This window comes from Vulpes vulpes, chromosome 1 (genome assembly GCF_048418805.1).
Source record: "Vulpes vulpes isolate BD-2025 chromosome 1, VulVul3, whole genome shotgun sequence".
Taxonomy (NCBI): Eukaryota; Metazoa; Chordata; class Mammalia; order Carnivora; family Canidae; genus Vulpes; species Vulpes vulpes.
The window spans coordinates 120,854,327-120,874,288 of record NC_132780.1 but is presented as its reverse complement, the minus strand read 5'-3'; the positions used below and the strand labels follow the sequence as shown (position 1 = coordinate 120,874,288).

Below are 19,962 nucleotides of genomic sequence, written 5' to 3'. Positions count from 1 at the left end.
AGCAGGGTGCTCCATGGACAGGAAAATGACGGCAACTGGGTGACCGGTAGGGGCCAGCCACATCTCTGGTTCCTGTGAATCTCATAAGACGAATTCAGCATCCAGTTTTGACTGAGGGCTGCACCTGTTCCTCACCGGGCTCGGGCATCCGAGCATGCGGGAAAACCTGCCCTACAGGGAGGACAAGTCTGACTTGGAAGGCAGAACGGAAGGACAGTGGTGCATCCCAGGGCGGTAGTGCAGGGAAGTGCTCAAGGAACCGTGGAAGGAAGTTTCTGCCACGGGACGAGCCAGGATCCTCAAGCAGGGCCGGGGGAGGGCCGCAGAGGCAGCCTGGGAGGAGGAGAACTGCACGACCCCGGGGTGGGCTTAGACCCCGGGGGTGGTGGCTGCAGGAGGCTCACGCACACACCCCTGCAGAGCATCTGTGCAGCTTCAGGGTCCAAAATGAGGCCGAATGAGACCCTGTCCACAGAGCTGACATCTGCTGATCAAGGGGGATTGAGCTGTGAGAGGCAGCACACTCGGTGCGAGTATTTACACCTACATGGGGTAGGTGGCTGATCATGAAGAAAGACCAGGAGAATCAGAAACCTGTGTGGATACCACGGTCCTCCCCTGCAGAAGGAGCACGTGCAAAAGAGGTGCTGGGGAGAGAGTCTGTGGCTTGGGAGAGAGTGGGGGTGGGAAGTCTCCACTAGGGCCCTTGGAGCCAGATACTGAGACGCTGTGTGTGAGACCACAGCGAGCTGGGCTGTGGATACATCTGGGCCAAACACCGGGTATAGACGTGGGAAGCAGCTTCACGGGCAGAGAAGGAAGTGCCCGGAGAAGGCCCACGATGTTGCCTGTTGGGTTGCCAAGTTGAGCAGAGATGTCTGGAGGTGGAGGAGAAAATTCTCACCAGAGCAGGAAGAGGAAAATGCTAGAAGGGGAAAGATGAGCGGGAGAGAAGGCCTCACCTGGGTGCTGAGGTAGATTTGGGAAAGAGATGACACTAAAGGGGTGAGGGTGGGGAGTGTCATCGAGGCAGAGCAGAGAGGAGGACGTTTGGGCATGACCAGCGGCACAGGGGCTGAGGTGGGAGGTAGCATGAAGACGAGAAGAGGGCAGAGTAAATGGCCAAAGGGAGACTCTGAAGATGGGTGTTTTTCAAAAGGCAGCATGAGAGAGGAGAGACACAGGTTAATACTGGGCCCACCATCGCCTCGGAGCCATAAGAGGGAGAGAGAGCAGACTGGCTGAGCACAAAAGCATCGTGGCAGTTGCCAGAGAAGGACATGTACTCAGCTCCCAGAGCAGCGGATCCAGGGCCCCCCAGCCTGCACCCCACAGCAGCGCCCACAGAGCTCGGGGGCCGTTGCAGCGCCCTGTAGCACGTGGGCATGCTGCATGCTGCTTGGCCAGGCTCCAGGGCACCCTCCTCCCGGCTCCCCTGCAACTCCGTCGCCCAGTGAGCAGAGCCACTCCAGCCGCCAGTGGACTCCGCCCTGCTGGGGACACGTCAGAGACACTTCATCAGGTTCTCAACTCAGTCATTGGGCAAGTAGAGGTGCCACGAGGCAGCTTATGTCAAGTGAGGCTTGTGCAATTGAAGGAGTCTTCTTCAAATACAAGATGCACATTGCAAATACATAATTAGGTGCCAAAGAGAATATGTATTTGCGAGAGAGATTGAGAAAAGAAATTACAACAAATTACAAATATTAATGTGGTCCCTTGTGGGAGACAGAATAATGGCCCCCAAAGATATCCACGTTCTAATCCCTAGAACATGTAAATGTGTTTCCGTATATGGCAAAAGGGTCTTTACAGATGTGATTGAGGAAAGAGACCTCGAAAATCAGAGAAGCTTTCCTGGATCCAGTCACAGAAAGAGACATGATAATGGAAAAGTGGTCAGATGCCACGTTGCTGGCTTTGAAGATGGAGGAAGGGGCCGTGAACCATGGAATCCAGGCAGTCTCTAGAAGCTGCAAAAAGCAGGAAACAGATTCTCTCCTAGACCTTCCAGAAGGCACCAGCCCGACAATATCTTGGCTTCACCCCAGTGATACTGACTTTGGACTTCTGACATCTAGAACTGTAAGATAATAAATTGTGTATTAAGCCACCACGTCTGTGGTAATATTGCAGCAGCAATAGAAAACAAATTATGCCCCCCATATAACCATGACTTTGTAATGTCACTTTTAGATAAAAAGAACCAAAAGACAATAAAGTTTTCCCTCTAGTATCACTGACCAAAATTCGCTTTTTGTTATGACAATGGGGAAATTTTCATTTTCACATCTTATCTGAGGATTGTTGTCAAACACAAGAAAACCTCTATCAGGATTCTTTCATATTAGAGTTCATATTTGGAAGAATTTTCCATGGCCTAGGTTCTGGCTCCACACATTTCAAACCTCATTCCCTGCCTTAGCCTGTTCTGGGCACCTGCAATGATGGTGGATGAGCAGCAGAGCGGGGCATCCTGGGACTGGTTAAGACACTGGGCGGTTAGCAGCAACACAACTCCACACGCAAGTAACTGCCACCATATGAGTGTCCCCAACTCAGCTGCCTTTAGACTAATCTCCAAGGAGCCCATGGCCATTCCATCAATAACTGGTTTCAGGGAAAACATGACAGTAGAGTAGAAACTGTCTAAAAACCACCATACTTAAATATCTCACTTTTGAAAATGCCACAAAGGCGTAGGACTGTGGGAGGGAGTCCATGTAAGTAATGCTTAGGCCTAAGCTTCATTAGCTAAAACCGGTCTCTGCTCTGGTTCAGTTGTACCCGGTCAACGAAGCTCCACAACTTGCTGGAGACTCCAGGAGAGATCACGTCACAGACCAGCCAACAGGGCCTTTACCGCTCGGCCTCCTCTGCGTTCCAGCCGGATGCTGATGTCAGGCCCAAACGCCTTGACAAAAGTGGCAAACAGGAAGTCTTCAGAGAAGCCCCGTCCATTAATCAAACAGGATGCGACTGCTCGGCCTGTGGTTGACCCTGTCCTGCCTCTCTGCTCCTCTGTTAACTCTTGAATCTTCTTCAGTGACAAGGACTGAGGCTTCTTTTTTTCCGCCTGGCCACTCTGAAGGGGGAAGAGTTGACTCTGGCTAGGACAGAAGAGGTTGGGCAGCAAGGTGGGAGTTAAAGTGAGATCTGGGGTTTTGAAAGGAGATTCATCAAATAACTTGTTCTTAAGCACAGAGATCAAGGAAAGCTTTTGAGAGAAAAAAAGCATTACCCCGTCCCCTCATATCAGAAGACAGGATGTGTCAGATAAAATGCCAACACTTGTGAGACAATTGCGTGAGAAGAAACGATGTTACAGACAAGTATTCACAGCCTCCCATCTCTGTCCTCATCAAGGAGACTCACAGATCCACCCAACCTAACCTTGCAGGAAGAGGATGCTCAGCAGGCCTGCCCCACCCATAGCCAGCCTCAGAGGGGCTCCTGGGACCAGGTTCTGAGGGGCCTGTGAGGGATGGCGTGACTGCCTCCCCCAGGGACAAGTGATCCATCGATGCACTGAGATCCTCTCCTAGCGACACTGAATGTTAGATACACAGACAGAGCCAACTCAAAGGGCTGATGGGCTGAGCTGCTGCCTAGGGAGCCACCATATTCAAAGGGCATCAAAACATTGCTGGAATAACTCAGAAACGAAAGAAACCATAAATTGTTTCCTTTCCTACATTCCTCGACAGTGTATACTAGTCTCTGTGGAGCGATCAGGGGTATATGCCTGTCACACTGGGCCCCTCCAGCCAAACACCTGAGGATAAGCCTCTTGAATGACCTGCTAAAATTGGCAGAGCCAGAAACAGAATAACGTGTAATGTAGGGCTGTTGGTGTAGGGCTGTTTGCAGGGAATGAGTAGACTATTTTATTATCTAAAAACTTAAACAGGCCTTCCAAGAAGCTGTCTGGTTTGAAAAACAGCACAGAATAAATTACTTATTTTGACCACAAAGGACATGATACTCATTTTGCATTAAAAGGCATCACTTGCCAAGAAATATATGAAAAGATGCCCAACATCACTGATCATTAGGGAAACGCAATGGGGCTTCCCTTTACCGCCATTAGGAGGGCTGCTGTCACAAAAATGGAAAATAAAGTGTGGAAAAATTAGAACCTTCATGTACTGCTGGGGGGAATGTCAAATGGTGCAGCTACTACAGAAAACAGGATGGTAGGTCCTCAAAAAATTAAAAATAGAACCATATGATCCAGCAATTCTACTTCTGGATTGAAAGCAGGGTCTTGAAGAGGTATCTGCACACCCGTGTTCACAGCAGCATTATTCACAACAGCAAAAAGGTGGAAGCAACCAAAATGCCCATCAACGGATGAATAGTATATACATATAATGGGATATTTTCAGCCTTGGAAAGGGAGGAATTTCTGTCACAGCTACAACATGGGTGAACCTTGATGACACTACGCTAATGAAGCAAGTCAGTCCAAAAGGACAAAGTACTGTGTGATTTCAGTTGTAGGAGGTATGCCGAGCAGTTAAACTCATAGAAACAAAAAGTAGAATGGTGGCGATGTACAGTCACTATAGTTAAAAAGTATTGCTAATATAGCTACTTAGCTAGTAACACAGTATTGTTTATTTGAAAATTGCTGGGAGTAGAAATTAAGCGTTCTTACTACACACACACAAAGACTTAACTATATCTACTTTGTGGGGTAATGGATGAGTTGTTTTGATGTTGGTTATCATTCATATATATATATCAATTAATCACATTGTACATTTTTTTAAAGATTTTATTTATTTCTTCATGAGAAACACACAAAGAGAGACAGAGACAGAGGCAGAGGGAGAAGCAGGCTCCCCACAGGGAGCCTGATGCAGGACTCAATCCCAGGACCCCAGGATCAAGACCTGAGCCAAAGACAGACACTCAACCACTAAGCCACCCAAGTGCCCCTACATTGTACATTTTAAATGTATAGAATTATATGTGCAATTATTCCTTAAGATAGTTTAAAAAGTAAGAGAGCGGTTGCCAGAGGCTGCGGCAAGAAAGGAAAGAGAGGAGTTGTGTAATGGGTACAGTTTCAGTTTTACAATATGGAAATGTTCTGGAGAGCAACTGCACCACAATCCATATATACATAATATCACTAAACTGTACACTTAAAGAAATGTCTAAAATGGTACATTTTATATGTATTTTACCATAATTAAAAAAAAAAACATCAGCTGTCACTAAGTGAAGGTTAATCAGATATTCAAAGAATGTTGAAAGAGAAGCCAAAATGTTAGACTGATGTGAGTGGCCGCATCTCAGTTTCTGTGGGTCTAATGCACAGAGAAGGCAGCTGGAGGAGCCAGGCGGGGCTGTGAGGAAGCAGAAGGCAGGAGGCAGGGACAAAGGTTAGGAAAGTAGTTAAAGAAGCAAAGGAAAGAAGAAGCAACAGTAATTAAAAGCACTACACTAAGGAATAAAAAGATAAACCAGGGTCACAATCCAGCTGCATTTGCGCTTGGCAGACCTTAGCCTTCCAACGACACTGGAATCTTTGTGACAGGTAAGATCGCTGTGGCTTCAGAATCCACACGGAGTCACCCAGAGCAAGTGCTTGTACTCTAACATCAGGATTCGTCAGTGTGAACGTGCATACGGATCAGCGGGTCCGGATGCCACTGGCGCTGCTGGTCCGTGTCCACACTTGCAGTAGCAAGGACCTAAGAAATCCAGCTAACCCAGACAGAAAATCACTGTGCTCTAAAGGGACACGATGGAGAAGACGACCGAGGGGCAGGCAGAGGGTACGGCAATTCAAGCATTTTAGGGTTCTAGAAAGTAGAGGAAGTAATCAAACCCACGTGCAAAATAACTGGCATCATGAATTGTTGTTTAAAGTCGATATGTGTTTGGGTGTGAGACAGCTCCTTCCCAGGAAAAGGGTATGGGGAGAAGATGAATATATATTTAATCTCCAGATGAGTCAAATCAAAAAGGAGCCAGGTCACCAAGATTATGTGGAGGCAAGAGTGGGGAACCTGGAGCTGAAGCTGCAAGGAACCTAAGTGGAAGGGGAAAATGATTGAAAGCTCATGATTTTAGGAATAGAAGCTATTGGAAACAGCAGGATTATAATACACACGTTTTATGTGTGATATGTCTTATGCGTGTAGATATATGTATTTATCTCTGCTCATAAGTGCATAAAATCAGAAATGTATGTGTGTGTGTTTATGCCAGAACTGATCAGATGGTAAAGAGGGGGGAAAAAAGCAGGTAAAGGGAAATTATATAAGAATTGAGTTTCTTAGAAGTTGACAGTGAAGCTTATAAAGTATTGGCTTTGTTCAGTGAAGGGAGAAGGTTGGCAAATTTTATTAACTCATAGGATACAGGTTTTATGGTTTATGAAGTGATTGCCAAATCATCCTCTCATGTGGAGGTGCCGATGAGGAGGTCAGCAGAGAAGGGCCTCTCGCGGTTGAAGGGCCCGGACAGGTCTTACTTCTCTACTGAGTTCATTGGGGCTGTGTGTCCAAGGTCATAAAGGCAACAAGTGATAGAATTTGCCCCTTGATTCTGATTCCTCCTACAGTGCAAATGGATACACTATGTACTATGTAAGTTGCCTTTTTGTCACCAAGGTCACAGGGATAAAATGAGATCATATATTTAAAGTTTTTTTAGAAATGGAACAGATATTGTGAACACAAGTCTCCCCATTCCTTAGCCCTGGCATGGAACAGGCACCCGGAGAGAACTCAGACAGCAAAAGTCACATTGCATAAGTTCAAGCGAGAGGTCAACTGCCATCTTCAGGTGGCCATAAAGGAAATTTGGGCTTTGTGCTTCCTGGCATGCAGTCATCAGATCCAAGGGGTCAGAAAATTTGTTCCTAGACACAGATCAGGGTTGAGAGCTGGTGTCAGTCCAAGTCAAAAGTACACCCCGTACCATCTTCCAATATTTAACAGAGCACGATGACCTCTGAGCTAATTGCCTGTCTCTTCTGTGCATGTGCAGTGTTCCCACTGCCTCGGGCTTCAGAGCATGACTCTGTTTGGAATTCATACAGACCGAGAATTGTTTCAGACATTACACAAGGAATTTGGATGTATCTCTTTATCTTAATTTTAATTTGGATATTGTTATTGCAATGTTTTACAGAAGTTAAGAGATATGGCAGGTGGATAAGCAGGTGTTGGCTGACAGGGGAACTCTTCCGAGGCCCCTTCAAATCCTAGCACTTGGAAGGCCCCTGTATGCAGAGTCCCACACACTCCTATGTCAAAGAGTCCTGCAGAGAAGTCTCCAAGAAATAGTTCACAGCGTGAAATAATCATGAATTAAAATTAGAAACATTGGGGTGCCTGGGCGGCTCAGTCAGTTAAGTGTCTGGCTGTTGGTTTCAGCTCAGGTCATCATCTCATGCGTTGTGGGATCGAGTCCCACATTGGGCTCTGTGTTCAGTGTGGGGTCTGCTTATCCCTCTCCTTCCATTCCTCCCCAGCTTGTCCTCTTTTTCTCTTTCTCTCTCAAATAAATAAAATCTTTAAAACAAAAATCAGAAACATGATAAAAATACCTAGACATCAGAGAGTTTGTGAGTGGTTTCCCTAGAATTGTGCAGTGTACAACTCTCACAACTGTATACATCAGCCCTGAGATTATCCTCAGTCTTAACTATTACTCAGCATTGTGCTTTAAGGCCAAGAAAAGGCAATAAGACAAAAAAAAAATAGAATGTGTAAAGATGAGGAAGAAACAACTTGTTTTACATATATAATATGGTTGTCTACCAAAAAATTGCAATGGAATCAACTGATAAAGTTTTATAAGTATTAAGAGAATTCAGTAAGGTGACCAGACAAAATATCAAAACACAAAATAGATTTTTGGGGTGGCTGGATGGCTCAGTTGGTTGTGTCCAACTTTTGGTTTTGGCTCAGGTCATGATCTCAGGGTTGTGCGACTGAGTGCATGATTGAGTGTCATGTTCAGTGCAGAGTCTGCTTAAGATTCCCTCTCCCTCAGCCCCTTCCTTTCCCCCTCACCTCTCTCTAAAATAAATAAACCTTTAAAAAAAAAAAACAAGACCAAACTAGCACAAAATAGATATTGTATATATCATTAAAAATAGTAAAGCTATAATAGAAATTGGCTCTATAATATTTCCTATAATAGAATAGGAAATACATTTTAAAAAGAGTATCCAGCAGCAGACATGTAAAAATGAGAATTTAGTACACGATAGAGGCAATATTCAAATAAATAGGCAAAGGGCAGACTTAATTTGGAATAAAGGACTAAAAGCCTATTTTTTTAGGTGATAAAGGTATTAAAAGAAAGTGTGCTAACATTTTATTATCATCATAATCTTGGGAGGTTGAGGAGGCCTCCTTAAATAACACTGAAAGAACAAAATCCATAAAGGAGAAAATTAATAAATTAAACTAAATCAAAATAATAATAATAATAGCAATAACAATCATAGTAAATACTTCCGTTGACTAAAAACATGTAAACAAAGTTAAAAAACAAGTCACAGATTTAGTGGGAATATTTATTATATATCAAACGATTAGTATCAAGAATAAATATTAGACTCCTACAAATGAGTAGAAGATAACCCCATATAAAATGAACTAAGGAAATTAAGAGGAAATACAATGGCAATTAAGAGGAAATACAATGGCCAAGAATTATTCACAAAGATGCCCAACCACATAGGTTGTTCTGGGTTGATGTGTGCCCCCCAGAATCTTAGAATGTGACTATATCTCCAAATATACCTTTAAAGAGGTAATTTTTTTAAAGATGTATTTATTTATGATAGACATAGAGAGAGAGAGAGAGAGAGAGGCAGAGACACAGGAAGAGGGAGAATCAGGCTCCATGCCCGGAGCCTGACGTGGGACTCGATCCCATGACTCCAGGATCAAGCCCTGGGCCAAAGGCAGGCGCCAAACCGCTGAGCCACCCAGGGATCCCCTAAAGAGGTAATTAAATTCAAATGGCATCATTAGGGTGGGCCCTATTGCAATATGACTGATGTCCATGTAAGAAAAAGAAATTTGGACACAAAGCAAGATACCAGGGATGTGCTCACACAGAGAAAGAGCCATGCGAGGGCACAGCAGGACCTCAGAAGAGGGGCACCTGGGTGCCTCAGGGGTTGAGCGTCTGCCTTTGGCTCAGGGCGTGCAGGGAGCAGGCTTCTCCCCCTGCCTATGTCTGTGCCTCTCTCTCTGTCTCTCATGAGTAAATAAATAAAATCTTAAAATAAAAAAAAATAAAATAAATAAGATTAAAAAAAAAAGACCTCAGAAGAAACAAAACCTTGCTGACTCCTTGATCTTGGACTTCTAGCTCCTGGTACTGCGAGAATATGAATGTTTGTTGTGTAAGCCGTCCGGGGTGTGGTGTTCTGTTACGGCAGGCCTGGCACACTAACACATTAGTAATCCAGGACATTTACATATTTGGAAAAATGGGTTACTATTTTCACTCATCCAATTGGAAAGTAATAAATGCTTAATAAATAGCAAGCATCAAGGTGTGGAGGAGCAGTAACTATTATTCTCTGCCGGGGTTGCGGGGGTATAAACTGGGCAATTTGACAGTATCAAGAATTAAAATGTACATATTCTGGGGCGCCTGGGTAGCTCAGCTAGTTAGGTGGCCGACTCCATTTCTGCTCAGGTCATGATCTCAGGGTCATTGAGATCCAGCCCCACATCTGTGTCTGTGCTCAGCAAGAAGTCTGCTTGAGATTGTCTCTCTCCCACATATTCTATGTATATAGAATATTATTTATACATATTATTATGTATAAAATTAATGAGGTACAGCTATATATGGATATGGAAAATCTCCATATGGAATACAGATACGGAATGTTTGTTGAGTAGAAAAAAAGAATGAGAATAAGATGACAACACATAGTTTATTAGTATATATGTATAGGTGCTTGCAAAGGAGACTGGCAATAAATATACCAAACTGGGTATAGCAGTTACTTTTGGGGGTACGAGGGATTAGCATTGGCAGGATGACTTAAGGGGAATTTAGCTTTATCTATGCTGATTCATCATTTTATTTTTATTTATTTATTGTTTCAGGTTTTTATTTAAATTCTAGTTAGGTAACATATAATGTAGTATTGGCTTTAGGAGTAGCATTGAGCAATTTGTCACTTACATACAACACCCAGCACTCATCACAACTGCCCTCCTTAATCCTCATCATCCATCCACCCCATCCGCCACCCACCTCCCCTCCATCAACCTTCAGTTTGTTTTCTATAGTTAAGAGTCTGTTTTGTGGTTTGCATCTCTCTCTCTCTCTCTCTTTACTTCCCATATGTTCATTTGTTTTGTTTCTTAAATTCCACATATGAGTAAAATCATATGGTATTTGTCTCTGACTTATTTTGCTTAGCATAATACCCTCTAGCTCCATCCATGTCATTGCAAATGGCAAGATTTCATTCTTTTGATGGCCAAATAATATTCCATTATAGAGATAGATAGATAGATAGATAGATAGATAGATAGATAGATAGATGATAGATAAAAATACAACATCTTCTTTATCCATTCAACAGTCAATGGACATCTGGGCTCTTTCCATAATTTGACTATTATTGATAATACTGCAATAAACATCGGGGTGCATGTGTCCCTTCAAATCAATATCTTTGTATCCTTTGGGTAAATACCTAGTAGTGCAATTGCTGGGTTGTAGGGTAGTTCTGTTTTTAACTTTCTGATTCATCATTTTACAAAGAGCATGTAATCACTTGTTACATTCATATTTTAAAAAGCTATTACCTACTAATAATAGTTTAGTCACTTTTGTGGTTGTTTATTATGTTCACTCCATAATAATTGAAGAACAAATTGATAGCTTGAGACTAGGAGTTGGCAAACTTGTTCTGTAAAGGGACAGATAGTTAATATTTTAGGCTTTGGGGGCAATATTGTCTCTTTTGCAACTACTCAATTTTGCTGTCCGAGGGTAAATGCAGCTGTAGATGATATTAATGATGATATTAATGTGCATGGCTGTGCCATGTTCTAAAAAACATTATTTATAAAAACAGCTAGTGGTTCAGATTTGGCTTGAGTGCCATAGTTTGCCAATCCCTGGTTTAGACTAAGTTTATTATATAAGTAAAGATATTTATTTTTATTATTTTTACTTTTTTAAAAAAATATTTTATTTATTTACTCATGAGAGACACAGGGGGAGGGGAGAGAGAGAGAGAGAGAGAGAGAGAGAGGCAGAGACACAGGCACAGGGAATTAGCAGGCTCCATGCAGGGAGCCCGACATGGGACTCGATCCCGGGACTCCAGGATCACGCCCTGGGCCAAAGGCAGGCACTGAACTGCTGAGCCACCCAGGCATCCCCATGATATTTTTAAAAGTACATTGAAAAGTATACTTAAAAAATAAGTATTTGGAAAAATTAATCTTTCCTATTAACCAACTAATTAAATAAATAATAGTCTCTGGGGCCTTGCTTAGCATATTCTGGACTCTGGCCATATCATTAGGGATCAAACACCTATCACAGTGGAAATAATCCAGTCACCTTGGCCATCTTGGGCCATCACTGACCTTCCCAGCAGCAGGGTCACACAGCCCTCCCATGTGGGAGGAGCAGAGTGCCTATTGCAGCTGACTCACTGAATCAAGGTTCAATGGCCTCAGAGGTAACTCTTGACCATCCCCAGATATGTGTTACCTTAAAACCAAGCCACTGGCCATAGCCTGAGCCAAGCTGGGCTGTGATGTGCGGAGAAGGGGGGCATGTCTTGGTGGCACTGAGCACATATAGGAGAGGTTTTGTTCTGGGGGACTGGGTGCCTACCCTGGGTGCAAGTAAAGGTAGGAAACTTACTGGGCCAAAGCCAACTCAGCCCCAGGGCTGGGCAGGGGTTGGAGGAACCTCTGGGGGACCCCTTACGGAGGTGATCAGGCCCTGTGACTGTCATGCTGCTGTGTCTGAGCCCTGGTCCCAAGGGCTGCCAACACTAAGCAGCTGAGAGGAACAGGGGCTGAGTTGTCCCAACCCCACAGTCCCACACCTCGGTATATTCTGGATCAGGAGACTCCAACTCTGCAACAGAGAGGGGGCTGATTGTACGTAGGACACATCATAGCTGATGTAAAACTGAGATTTCCATTGTGATTATTTCTCTAGGAGGCCAATTGCATGACCAGGGAGCATGGGTAATGGAACTCAAAACGCAGTGATTATCTTCATGGTTTTTTCCATCCTGGAAATGCGAACAGCAGTAAGGCCAACATGATACACAACCCTCTATACGATGCTGGCCTCAAATGTTAAGATATATTTGTGTTCCCATACTTTTTTTTTTTTTTTGCAGGGAGCTGGGGAGGCACTCTGCCCCCAGCAAAGGAGAAAGAAAGAAAGAAAATCCATACCTGCTTTGTGGCGACTTCTTTGCTGTGACTTCTCCTTTGGGGTCCGCTTTCAATAACCAGGAACAAAGGATCAACCAAAACCTCAGTACCCCTGAAGTCGTGGCCTTGGTGAAGACTGGAGCATTACCTTAATCTTTTGCTTTTCTCAGTAGCACTTTGCGGGGCAGAGGCCGTGGCTCCCGTTGGAGTTAAGGCCGTGCTTCCTCTTTCCTAGTCGTAGCCTAGTTCCCAGGAGGTGAGCCAACCTTGTCTCTCACCTACACTTCAGTCCGGGTCGGACTAGGCTCTGAGTGGGCCCCTCCTGGCACTCCTAAGTCCCAAGTCCAGAGCTCCAACTTGCAAATGAACCCATTACCGTATTTACTCTCATTACATGCACCTGCTTTTTTCTCGCTCGTCTTCACTGTAAAACACAGGAGAAGGGGAGGAGTGTCGCTTTGTCTAACTGGTTCTGTGCGAATCCCTGCACCTGATGGTCTCTGGGCTGTGGCTCCTGGGGCAAAGTTAATTCAAACCTAGATCTCCTAATATTCCTTCCTTTGTCTAAGCCACCTTTCTGGACAGTGCTACTTGCCTGGGTGGTGAGAGAGGGCCAGTGTGTTTATTATGTTAAGAGAGGGGCTCACCTGGAGAGAGGGATGAGGGGGCTGAGCCCACGGCAGGGGCAGGGGCGTGGGACCTGCAGCTTTAGCCTTAGGGCTGATGGCTGAGCAAGAGCCAGAGGATGGGCCCAAGGCAGCATGACCCTTTGTGTACCCTGGTCGGTGGGTCTTGATGGCTGTTCTAGCTCTCAAGGAAAAAGAACAGACAAAAGCCAAAAGCAGTGGGTTTCACAGGATATGTTCTACTTGCTTTGTTTTAAAAGATGCTTTATGGCAGTTGTGGGGAGCAGACTTGGCACCTGCTTCCTACGACAGTGAAGCTGGGTCATGGGGGGAGGAAAAGGGGGAGGAGGAAGAGGAGGAGGAGGAGGAGGAGGAGGAGGAGGAGGAGGAGGAGGAGTGGCAAGGGAACCTGATAGGTTAGATGGCAGGAGTAAGAACCAGAGATTTCCAAATTACCATGGCCTTCTTGGGAAAATTCGGACTTCCTTACACTTGGTTCTGATTTAAATTGTTTTTAACTTGAATTGGATATTTTCATCAAGCCCTCCTGATAAGAAAAGTAAGAATAAGTATGGTTTTCTTGGTTTTGTTTTAGTTTTTGCTTTTTAGTTAAACTGATCTCTTCTGTTCCTCTCAGTTTTCCCCTCCCAGATGTGTGAAGAGGACAGGAGTCTAGGGTCAGCATTATCAAGGGGTTGCTCACCTTGCTCTCCTCAGCCAAATGCAGAAATAAGTTGGTGCACATGTCGCACTGTTGGTCAGCTTGGCCAGGGGTGGTGACTGGGACCCATGGTCATGGGACTCCTTTCTTTCAGGCCGGCTTCCGTCTGTCCATAGGGGATTCTGCTAGCACTGGGGAGCATTGGATTATGAATCTCACTGGTTGTGAGGTTGACTTGGGCCTTGGACAGGGAGGACCTAGAAGAGGTGAAGCACTGGCTTGGGGTCCCAGTGAAAACAACCTGTCTAGGGGGCCCTGAGGGCTATATTCTGGGCCTGGTGGCACCTGTAGGACCCTGTGTAGCTATGACCAGTAGGCCATGACCACAGCGGAGGGTGAGAAGACTGACTCACTCCAGAAAACCTATGTTTCCAAGATTAAAAATGGGTCTTTCTGGGGGCACCAAGGATTTTTAAGGCAGAGTAAACATTCTTGGACGATATTGTAACAGCGGACACATGTCACTAAACATGTCATTTATCCAAACCTAGAATGGACACCACCAAGAGTGAACTCTAATGTAAACTCTAGACTTTGAGTGATGATGATGTAGCAGAGTCAGTTCATTGGTTGCAACTAATGTACCATTCCGGTGGGGAGTGTTGATAACGGGCAGGCTATGAGGCTGAGCACGTGCAGGGGCAGAGCATATGCGGAATATCTGTACCTTCCTTTCAATTTTTCTGTGAACCTATAACTACTCTAAAAAAAAAAAAAGTCCTGAAAAAAATTGGCCTTTTTGGAAAGATAGGTGTTTCTGTGTCTAGGGGAGAATAGGAAAGCAGGATCCCAGCTCAAGTGGGGCAGTGTGCCAGAAGTCCTTGTGTTGTGTGCAAAATACGTAGCTTTCATCATCTCTCAAATCTCTCCTGGCTCACAAGGGCCTGACCTTATCTCGCTTATAAAAATGGTGAATTATTTACAGCAAAAACAGGGAAGTAAGAACAGGTTCTAAAATCACTGAGGCAAAGAAGCTATCCTCAGGTTTCTGCAGGGGTCTTCTGGGTGTCTTGTGAGCTCGTGGACCGGAAGGCAGGAGGATGGTTGTGGGACTGCGGGGCCTCTGCCATCTGCAAGTGCAGCTTCAACATTAGGCACGCCTCGAAGCTAAGAAACCAGCCAGAAAAGACACCGTGGTTATTCAGGGCAGCATCCGGCTGCCCGCGACCAGAGTCTGAGTCAGCCTCTAGCACAGCTGGGGAGGAGGAGAAATTCGAGTCTCTGACCTCCATTCTGCACATTGTCTGTTGCAGGAACCAAAAATCTGGAGCTCTTAAGTCATTCTTCAGGGGAAAGCAGATCTAATTAGCCTAGGGAGTTTCCTTAGTGTGAATTCATGGAATGTGTTACCTGGTCAAGGAATATTTATGTCTAGAAAGAACAAGAGAGCAAGTCTCCTACAGGAGTATCACACTAGTGGTGGAGCCTGAGGAAAGCAGGTGTTTAGCAACCAGTCCAGTGGTCCTCCTCAAAATCTCTTAGGACCCCTCTGGGGTGTGCTCAGGTAGGTGGCGGAAGCTTAGGGTCCTCACATGTCTTTTCTGAACGTGTGTCCCGTCCTGGGCAAGCATGTTACTTCCTAAATCTTTCTTTGCATCTTTCCTTGTGATGCTGTTTATGATTTCTCCTCTTTAGCTTCTGGTTTTGTCGGGGTCCTCTTTCTCTCTTCTTTTTGATCAGTGTGGCTAAAGGTTTATCAATTTTGTTGATCTTTTCAAAGAAGCGGCTCCTGTTTTCATTGACCTGTTCTTTTTCTTTTTCTTTTTCCAGTTTCTATTTCATTTGTTTCTGCTCTAATCTTTATTATTTGTCTTCTTCTATTGGTTTTGGTTTCATTCTTTTTCTCTATTAGATGGAAGGTCAGGTTGTTGGAGATTTTTCTTGCTTCTTAAAGTAGGCCTGTATTGCTATAAACATCCCTCTTTTTTTAAAAAATTTTTTTATTTAAAATAGTTAACATACAGCGTGATATTCGTTTTAGGTGTACAATATAGTAACTCAATACTTCCATACAACACAAGGTGCTCATCACAATAAGTGCACTCCTGAAATATAAGCTGTCCCCCAACCCACCTCCCTCTGGTAACCATCAGCAAACTAGCAAAGGGGGAAAAAAGAGAGAGAGCCAAACCAAGAAATAGATTCTTAACTACAGAGTAAAATTCCCTCTTAGAACCTCTTTTGCTGCATCTCAAAGATTTTGGACCAGTATTTTCATTTTCATTTGCCTCCATGTATTTTTTTTAAAGATTTTATTTATTCGTCACACACACACACACACATGCACACAGAAGCAGAGACACAGGCAGAGGGAGAAGCAGGCTGCAAGCAGGGAGCCCGATGTGGAACTCGATTCCAGGACTCTAGGATCAAGCCCTGAGCCAAAGGCAGACGCTCAACCACTGAGCTGCCAAGGTGTCCCTCCATGTATTTTTTTATTTCCTCTTTGATTTCTTGGTTGACCCATTCATTGTTTAGTAGCTTGTTATTTAACCTCCATGTATGTATTTTCTTTCCAGATTTTGCTTGTGCTTGTTTTCTAGTTTCATGGTGGTGTAGTTGGAAAGGATGCATGACTTTTCATGTTTTGAATTTGTCGGGACTTGTTTTGTGGACCAGCATGTGATCTCTTCTGGAGAATGTTCCACATGCAGTTGAAAAGAATGTGTATTCCACTGTTTTAGGATGTGATGTTCTGAATCTCTCTCTTAGCTCCATCTAGTCCAATGCATCATTCAAAGCCACTGATTCCTTGTTGATTTTCTGTTTGGAAGATCTATAGATCGATGTAAATGGGGTGTTAAAGTTCCTTACTATTATTGTATTACTATTAATGACCTTTTTATGTTTATTATCAGCAGCTTTATGTCTTTGGATGCTTTCATGTTGGGTGTATAAATATTTACAATTGTTACATCTTATTGTTGGATTGTTCCCTTTATGTGGTGTCCTTGTTTCTTGTTACAGTCTTTGTTTTAAAGTCTATTTTGTCTGATAGAAGTATTGCTAACCTGGCTTTCTTTTCATTTCCATTTGCTTGATAAATGTTTTCCAAACCTTTTACTTTCAAACTGTAGGTATGTTTAGGTCTGAAATGAGTCTCTTATAGGCAGCATATAGATAGGCCTTTTAAAAAGTTAAGTTACTTCTATTTATTTAAGTAGTTTCTACACTCAACATGGGGTTCAATCTCGCTTTTTTAATCCAGTCTATGACCCTATGTCTTTTGATTGGAGCATTTAGTCCATTTACATTCAAAGTAATTATTGTATGTATGTATTGCCATTTTGTTACTTGTTTATGATAGTTTTTGTGGTTCTTCTGTTCTTTTCTTTTATTCTCTTCTCTCATGGTTTGTTGGCTTTCTCTAGTGATATAGTTGGATTCCTTTCTCTTTTTTGCGTATCTATTACTGGTTTTTGATTTGTTGTTACCATTAGGTTGGTATATGACATCGGTTTATATAGCAGGCTATATTATCTTGGTGTTCACTAAAGTTTGAGCCAATTCCAAAAACACTAATTTTTCCCCCTCTTCCCCCCCCACATAGGAGGATATGGTGTCATACTTTGCATACTTTTATTTTGTGAATCCCTTGGTTGATTTTTGTAGATATACTTAATTTTATGGCTTCTGTGCTTCCTACTTTTCTTACTCCTGCTTATGGTGTTTCTTTTCATTCAGAGTCCCCTTTAACATTTCTTGTAAGGCTGGTTTTTAGAATTCCTTTAAATTTTTTCTGGGAAACTCCTTCTCCAGTTCTGAATGATAGCCTTGACAGAGTACTCTTCATTGCAGTTTTTTTCTTTCGGCACTTTGATGATATGTCTGCCTTCTGGCCTGTTTTCTGCTGAAAAACCAACTGATTGCCTCATGCAGTTTCCTTTACATGTAACTGTTTTTCTTTTGCTGCTTTATCACTACTTTTTGCCATTTTATTTTTTCTTAAATTTATTTATTCATAGAGACACAGCTAGAGAGAGAGGCAGAGACACAGGCAGAGGGAGAAGCAGGCTCCATGCAGAAAGCCCGACGTGGGACTTGATCCCGGGTCTCCAGGATCATGCCCTGGGCTGCAGGCAGCGCTAATGTGTCTTGATGTATACCTCCTTGGGTTGATTGGGGGGGGGCTCTCTGTGCCTCCTAGATCTGAATTTATGTTTTGCTCCCCAGATTTGGGAAGTTTTCAGCTATTATTTCTTCAAATAAAATTTTCTCCCTCTTTTTCTCTCTTTTCCTTTTTGGATCTCTGTAATATGAAAGTTATGATTGATGGTATGGCTGAGTTCCCTTAACCTATTTTCATTCTTTATTATTTTTTTCTCTCTCCTGTTCATTCAACTTGATTGCTTTCCCATACTCTGTGCTCCAGGTCACTAATCTGTTCTGCTTCCTCTAGTCTACTATTTATTCCCTCTAATGTTTTTTTTTTTTTAATTTCAGTTATTGAGTTCTTCATCTCTAAAAGGTTCTTTTTTTTTATGTTTTCTATCTTTTCATTGAGGACCTCACTGAGATCCTCCACTCTTTTCTCAAGTCCTGTGAGAATCTTTATGGCCATTTCTCTAAATTCTCTATCAGATATGTTATTTATCTCCATTTCATTTAACTCTCTTGTGATTTTGTCTTATTCTTTCATTTGGGACATATTCCTCTGTCTCCTCATTTTGTGTAACTTTCTGTGTCTGTTTCTGTGTGTTAGGGAAGTCAGCTAGATCTCTTGCTCTTAAAAGTCATGGGCCTTTGAAGAAGAGGTCCTGTAATGCCCTGTACTGCAATATCACCTCTTTGCCAGAATCTGGTGCTTTAGGGGGGGGGGTGTGTTGTGTGGGCCCTACCGTTGTGGCTGAGTCATATTTGCCTTCAGTCCAGTCATCTGCAATGGCTTTCTTTGTCTGTTGTGGGCAGGGCTTGGTTCCTGTGTTGTTAGTGAGCTAGTCTGGCACTGCTTTGGGCTTGAGTCGTAGGACTGCAGGGCACTCTCCCTCTGTTTTCCCCTGAGAAGCTTTCCTTGGGGAGTGAGGTCTGTAGTCAGACCAGGTGTCTTGCTCAGCCCACTACTGGGGCTGCAAACTGGTATGTGTGTTTTTCTTACTTCTCTCTGGGGCAGAAGTCACTTTATTTTTTTTTAATAATACATTTATTTTTTATTGGTGTTCAATTTGCCAACAAACAGAATAACACCCAGTGCTCATCTGTCAAGTGCCCCCCTCAGTGCCTGTCACCCATTCACCCCCACACCCCCACCCTCCTCCCATTCCACCACCCCTAGTTCATTTCCCAGAGTTAGGAGTCTTCATGTTCTGTCTCCCTTTCTGATATTTCCTACCCATTTCTTCTCCCTTCCCTTCTATTTCCTTTCACTATTATTTATATTCCTCAAATGAATGAGACCATATGTTTGTCCTTCTCTGATTGCAGAAGTCACTTTAGAATGGACTGACCCCCGTTGGGCCTGCTTGCACACTGCCAGCCTTGTGGTGCTATTTGGATGGACTCCTGTCAAGGTCATGTTTGATGGGGTGGATCTGCAGGAGAATGAGGGAACGAGGGGGGTGCAATGCCAGCAAGGTCCCACCTGGTCTGCTGCAGGAGGGAACCTGTAGCCACCTGGGAAAATCCCTGCTAAGGCTGGGCTGGAGGGGGCAGTCTGCAGAAGGGGGGTGCAGGGCGCACCATTAGCCAGCTAGGTGAGAGTGTTCACACTGTGCTGGTTATCACAGTTGTCCTTGCATCTAAGCTAGAGCGCAGGAGAGGGAAAGGATGTCCACCAACTCTTTTGCTCTTGCTAAAGTCTCCCAAATATCCCTACCCCTCCAGCATATGCTCTGAGATTAGTGAACAAATCTCCTCCCCTTTATGCCAGGCATTTTTCAAACTACTGCTTCTATGCTATATATCCATGGGGCTGTTTGTTACACTAAGGACAGGGACTCAGTTTTCTATAACCTTCCAATTCTCCCACTGATTTTTTAAAGTTCCAGATGTTAGGCCACACTGATTGTAGGAATGCACAGATTTGGAACCCCTGGGTGTCTCAGTGGTTGAGCGTCTTTGGCTCAGGGCATGATCCTGGAGTCCTGGGATGGAGTCCCGCATGGGGCTCCTTGCTTAGCAGGAATCCCTGCTGCTCAGCAAGGAGCCTGCTTCTTTCTCTGTGTCTCTCATTAATAAATAAAGCTTAAAAAAAAAAAAA

General features: G+C 43.8%; 1 protein-coding gene and 1 long non-coding RNA gene across 5 annotated transcripts in view; one reads left to right on the top strand and one right to left on the bottom strand.

The window, feature by feature from the left end:
* Window positions 1–12,580, bottom strand: part of NR1I2 (nuclear receptor subfamily 1 group I member 2) — a 26,911-nt gene extending 14,331 nt beyond the window's left edge. For all 4 annotated transcript variants that reach the window (XM_025990578.2, XM_072724403.1, XM_072724395.1 and 1 more), the window contains exon 1: window positions 12,441–12,580. The gene's annotated coding sequence lies outside the window, so the exon portion shown is untranslated. The remainder of the gene's footprint in view (window positions 1–12,440) is intronic.
* On the top strand, window positions 11,750–19,962 carry LOC140594214 (uncharacterized). Its single transcript, XR_011994879.1, has 4 exons — window positions 11,750–11,879; window positions 12,196–12,289; window positions 12,383–12,548; window positions 19,188–19,962. It is a non-coding gene; the product is annotated as an uncharacterized lncRNA (long non-coding RNA).